Below are 6,246 nucleotides of genomic sequence, written 5' to 3' on the forward strand. Positions count from 1 at the left end.
CCCAACTTCGCTCTATATCTTCTGACACACACACTTTACAGTCTGTCATTTCCAAAAACAAGCATTCTAAAATCAAAAGACCTTTTGTTTATTTCTCCTTTCTTTTCATTTCTCCTCTATTCTTCTCAATCACTCCCTTCAACAGTCCTATTCAGATCAAGGTGGAATGTGAATAGTGTCACAACTCACCTGACACTATTATTACCCTTCTTTTCTCTTGTCTCATTCAATGGGAAAGTTTTATTCACCAGTCTGTTGCTGTTTTACACTCTTGCCATACCATCTGGTATTGCATCCATCTGAATTCTGTGCTTTCATGGCCTTACATATCTTTTCCTCTTCTGGATGATTTGTTTGCTTCAGTTCCATTCAACCAGGCTGGACCACAGGGAAGCTTAGAACCTTTGCCTTGGACGGGTCCACGTTGATCCATTACATTCAGAATCACCTCCGTGAAATAACTCCATAGTACAACGACAGTAACCACACAGAATCTGCTTCAAACACTCCTCCACATTTTATCTGTTCTGACCGTCAACACCTCCAGCTCTTTTGTTTAAGTGGAACCCATCAGGTGTGTATAGGCTCCTTCTATTCTGAAAGCTGCAGCACTGGTTCAGGGAATTCAGCCCTGTTTCTCTAGTCGAAATGATCAGCCATGCTTGATCTGCCTCGTATTTTGCTTTTATTGCAACGTTACAAGACCTCCAATCCTCTGGCACCACACCTGTATCCAGTGAGGGATTGGAAAATGATGGTCAGACCTTCCACTATTTCTTAAAAGCAAAATACTGTGGATGCTGGAAATCTGAAACAAAAACAAGAAATGCCGGATTCACTCAGCAGGTCTGGCAGCATCTGTGGAAAGAGAAGCAGAGTTAACGTTTCGGGTCAGTGACCCTTCTTCAGAACTTCGGAGTTCCGAAGAAGGGTCACTGACCCGAAACGTTAACTCTGCTTCTCTTTCCACAGATGCTGCCAGACCTGCTGAGTGAATCCGGCATTTCTTGTTTTTGTTCCACTATTTCTTCCCTGGCTTCTTTCAACAGCCTGGGGTACATTTCATCTGGTCCTGATGAATTATCCACATTCAAGGATGCTCATCCCATTAAGACTTCCTCTCTCCTTAAGTTATCACGTCCAATACTTCACACTCCTCCTCCTTAATAACAATATATGCATCACCCTCTCATTCGGGAAAACAGTAAAGTATTCATTAAGGATATTGGCAACATCTTCCACCCCGATACAAAGGTTACATTTTTGATCTTTTATGTGCCCTGCTGTTTGTTTAGTTGCCTCTTACTCTAATGTTTTAATGCAACATCTTTGGGTCCATTGTTATTTTGTTTGTCCAGGTTCTTTCCGGCTTTTTCTTTGCTTTTTGCCGCTGCTCCCAAACGCCTCCAGTTCAGTCAAAACACAACTTGTCAGAAGTGGGATTCGATCCCACGCCTCGACTGGAGACTGCAACCTGAACGCAGCACCTCAGACCGCTCGACCATCCTGACTGCCAGCGATGCACTATCAATGCTAAGGAAATTATTCATTCTTTGTGAAAGTATTTGTGAGATTGTGGAAATGTCTGGAAGAGGAAAGACCAGCGGGAAAGCTCGGGCCAAGGCCAAGTCTCACTCCTCCCGGGCTGGACTGCAGTTCCCGGTGGGCCGTGTTCACAGGCTCCTGAGAAAGGGTAACTATGCTGAGCGTGTGGGTGCCGGAGCCCCGGTCGATCTGGCTGCTGTGCTCGAGTATCTGACCGCTGAAATCCTCGAGCTGGCCGGTAACGCGGCCCGTGACAACAAGAAGACCCGCATCATCCCCAGACACCTGCAGCTGGCCGTCCGCAACGACGAGGAGCTCAACAAGCTGCTGGGAGGAGTGACCATCGCTCAGGGCGGGGTGCTGCCTAATATCCAGGCCGTGCTGCTGCCCAAGAAAACCAGCACTCAAGAGCTCCCAGAAAAAGTAAAGCGGCCAAAATGTCATCTAATAAACCAAAGGCTCTTTTCAGAGCCACTCACAGTCTCTGTGAAAGGGCTGGTTACTGTCAGGAGGGAGTCAGAGATGGAGTTATTGGAACAGTGGATTGACCTGTTTCACATCTGTCCAGGTGTGTTTTCAGTTCCCTCTCTGGATTTCGCTCTGTTTCTCTGCTCACACATCTCCCCCTCTAGTTAAGTGAAGAAGTGAACTACAGGGTGTCAGAATCAACAATTTAATAAATCCCGCTGCATTCGATTTGATAAATCCCGAGATTATCCCGGCACATTAACGGTAACTGGTTCGGAGCTGATGAATTAACTTAATGATGGAAGTGTCTGGGTTAATTCTCTGTTTTTCATTTGGACAGTTTGAATTGTGTTTTTTTTTTTCTCTCTGGTGATCTGAGCGCCGCTTCTCAATGAGAATCTGCTCCCGGAACAGAGTAAATGCAGGAAGGAAGAGGCCATTCTCGGGCTGTGTGTTTCTCTCCTAACCTGATCTGTTTAGACCGCACTGTTCCCAGAGGACGGAATCAGTGCGAGTTGTGCACACACAGGAGCTGAGTCTACTGCAGCGCTTCAATATGTACCTTCTCCCCGGCCCTCCCTATTCTCCGGACACAGAGCTGTCTGTTTCCCCCGGCGGCGGGAGAGAGTCGGGGATTCTCTCCCCGCAGTGTCAGGGTCTGCAACCCCGGGGAACTGGCGGTTTCAGTCAGAGTGACCGAGCTGCCTTACATATCCTGTGTACTAATCTCCAATGGATTCAAATATTAGTGAACTCATTGGGTAATGTTTGTAAATAACCCTCATGTGAACTGACCCGGCTCCATTAATGCCTTCCAAATAAAACTGGGATCCATTTCTTTTCCCCAAATGCCAGCTAACGGATCCCAGGAGCGGGGTTGAGATTGTGCTGAGCAGCAATCAGTCTCCGGTAATGCTGCTTTCTAAATTCCAGATCAGCTCTCAGTCCGACAGGCCTTTCGGGAAAGTGATGTGACAAAACAGAAACCATGTGGCCGCCCCTCCAATCTAATGGGTTTGATGATGAACAGAGATGGCAGCTCTTTCCTTTGCTGATTTGGTGGCTCTGAAAAGAGCCCTTGTTACACTTGTTACTGAAGCTGGGTTTTAGGTGCGTTCCCCGCGGATGCGGCGGGCCAGCTGGATGTCTTTGGCCATGATGGACCGGGATCATTCTGGTGAATCTGCTCATTTTCCGGCAGAAGCATCAGTCGCTGTTTGAACTGTTTAAAGTCAGGGATGTATTAGCAGCCAGAAAGTGAAGGGCAGTTCATTGCTCCCTGCAGCATTATCCGCCTCTTTCAGGAGAAAAGATCAGAAACTGCTCGTTTCTGTCAGTCCCCGAGAAGCCTGTGAGAAGCGGTTAGTCGCTAATTTGTTCCTTTTACAGAGTGGAAGCTGATATTTGTCCCGTTTTAAATTGCTGAACCGGACCTTCCTCCCGCCGCTTACAGTTAACAGATTGACAAATGAAAACGATTCCTAAAATCGCGTCAGGATTTTGTGACGGTAAATACAGTAAAACAGAACATAAAATGAGAGGTTTTAAAATTGTTGCCTGAAAATTGAAATTTTCCATCACCAATTCCTTCCTGCTCTGGAATTGCCGGGCTTTTTCCAATTGGAAATTCTAAGCCAATGAGAACTTCTATTTACTTATATGTGATTCTCCTATTGGTTAAGAATTGGATTGAGAAGCGGGTGACCAATCAGAGACAGAGTCAAACTGTGGGGATTCCAGGCCCCCAGGAACTGAGCTGAAACTGTTCAGATTGACAAACCCTGGCAGTAGCTTCACACATTGGACACTTCACACTGAGTCATTCAAGGGCTGGTGTGAGAGAAGCTTCAGATCCTGTCATTACTCTCTGACTCATTATTCATCCAGAACCAAACAATTAGTAAATGTGAAGCAGTGAAGAGACTTTTCACTCTCACTGCAGAATGTGTCATCTGGGGAAATAAGGAACTATTATATTCGGAGATTCCAGGTACATTCCTCCCTGAACAAATCCATTCCTAACATTCCCGATCACAGCCTATCCCAGCTCCTGTTGTCACCCGACTCCAGCTGAATTGGAGAAACTCATGTGTTGGGGTTTGAGTTGTGAGGTGGGGTTTCTCCGCCAGTGTTACTGTCTTACAGACTCTCCCCCTGAATTTGTGAACTGAGACTGCACCGAACACATCCCCAGTTAGAGTGAGGGCCGGATATCCCTCTGTTTTATTACAGAGAGTGGGGAAAGGGCTGGGTGGAGGGGAGTCACCAGGGATCCTGGATTTACTCCAAATCATTTCCATGTGGAATCTGCAGGCGGGGCCGGGACAGGGATCATTTGATCAGGGGATCAGCTCTTTCCTGAGAGATGTGGGTGGCTCTGAGAAGAGCCTTTGTGTTCAGATGTTTACAAGTTTCCCGCGCTTTCACTTCTTTCCAGACCCTGCTTTCTGAGACTTCGCTGCTTTCGGCTTGACCTTGCTCTTCCATGTCTGCACTTTCTTCAGCGCCTTTCCGCCCGCCGCACTCTTGCCTTTTTTGACCTTCTTCGCAGGAGACTTTTTCTGAAGCACTGCTTTCTTCACCGCCTTATTTGGCGTTGCCGCCGCCTTGCTGCTCGTTTTCTTGGCTGTTACTTTCTTTGTTGTCACTTTCTTGTCTGCTGGTTTCTTCACTAAAGATTTATTGTCTGCTGGTTTCTTCACTGAAGATTTCTTGTCTGCTGGTTTCTTCACTAAAGATTTCTTGGCTGCTGGTTTCTTCACCTTCTTTCCCACTTTTCCCTGGGTTTTCCTTCTTGCTGATTTTGAAGGAGCCGGAGGCGCCCTGTCCCTTGCTCTGCACCAGGGAGCCTTTGTTCACATTTCTCTTGATACTTTGCTTGATCTGGGTCTTGAGCTTCTCCTGAGCGGTGGCAGACCTGCAAGGAATCAACTACCAGCTAGCGTATAAAGCGAGACCAAGGCTCAGGGCCTTCAGTTACCTGGAGGGGAGTCGGACAGGCAGCGGATCCTGTGAGGAACCACAATCCAGGAAGGATGAGAAGGTCATTGTCAGGGTACAGAGGAGATTAAGTTAAAGATTTACCAGTTTATAAGCAAGCGCAGAACCAAGGAACGGTGCTGGGGCAGATCAAATAATAGGAAGCTGTGATCAGTTGGAAGGCAAGAGTGATTAAATGACAGAAGAGATGATGGTGCAAGGCAAAAGTCAGGGAAAGAATAAGCAACATTTTGTAAGCACAGATACCAGGAGTGGGGTTTGAACCCACGCAGACACATGTCTATTGGATCTTAAGTCCAACGCCTTAACCACTCGGCCATCCTGGCACATTGACCCACCACTGAAAATGAAATTTAATGTTATCCGGGTGCCATCTGGCCTTTTCCAATATAAAGTTATGACTCCTCTCCCATGCAAAATTGGACCCTTCATTATTTATGAACCTCAATCGGATCACCCCTCAGTCTAGGTTTCTCTAAGGTGTAGGGTCCCAACTCTTTTAGTCTAACTTGATAACCAAGATGTCTTATACTGGGAATTCGTCGAATGTCTCTCCTCTGTACCCTTTCCAAAGCCTCAATATCACCCATCATGTGAGGAGACCAAGACTGGATACAATATTCCAAGTGAGTCCTGACCAAGGTTTCATAAAAGGACAAATTCGGGACATCTCAGATACTGAAGGAGTCCGTGTCCAGAAGCAGCAAGACCTGGACAACATTCAGACTTGGGCTGCTAAGTGGCAAGTAACATTCACACCACATAAGTACCAGGCAATGACCATCTCCAACAAGAGAGAATGTAACCATCTCCCTTTGACGATCAACAGCATTACCATCGCTGAATCCCCCCACCATCAACATCCTGGGGGTTACCATTGACAAAAGCTTAACTGGACCATTCATATACATACTCTGGCTACAAGAGTAAATCAGATAGTGGGAATTCTGTGATGAGTAACTCAGCTCAAGGCAAGTGGTGAAATGCTCATTAGAAGAGCTGGAGAAATGGACTGGTCAGGTGGGCATAAAAGTGGCAAATGGAACTCAACTTGGAGAAGTGTGAGGTGATGCCTTTGGTGAGGTCAAACACAGCAAAGGAATACACAATTAATGGGTGAATGCTGAGAGGTGTAGAGGAAGTGAGGGACCTTGAAGTGAATGTCCACAAATCCCTGAAAGTAGCAGGACAGGTTGATAAGTTGGTTGAGAAGGCTTATGGAATCCTTTCCTT

General features: G+C 46.6%; 1 non-coding gene across 1 annotated transcript; it reads right to left on the minus strand.

The window, feature by feature from the left end:
• Positions 1–5,256: 5,256 nt before the first annotated feature.
• Positions 5,257–5,339, minus strand: trnal-uaa (transfer RNA leucine (anticodon UAA)). Its single transcript has one exon. It is a non-coding gene; the product is annotated as a tRNA-Leu (tRNA).
• Positions 5,340–6,246: the final 907 nt, after the last annotated feature.

The sequence above is a fragment of the Heterodontus francisci genome, unplaced genomic scaffold, assembly GCF_036365525.1.
Source record: "Heterodontus francisci isolate sHetFra1 unplaced genomic scaffold, sHetFra1.hap1 HAP1_SCAFFOLD_59, whole genome shotgun sequence".
In the NCBI taxonomy this organism is placed as follows: domain Eukaryota; kingdom Metazoa; phylum Chordata; class Chondrichthyes; order Heterodontiformes; family Heterodontidae; genus Heterodontus; species Heterodontus francisci.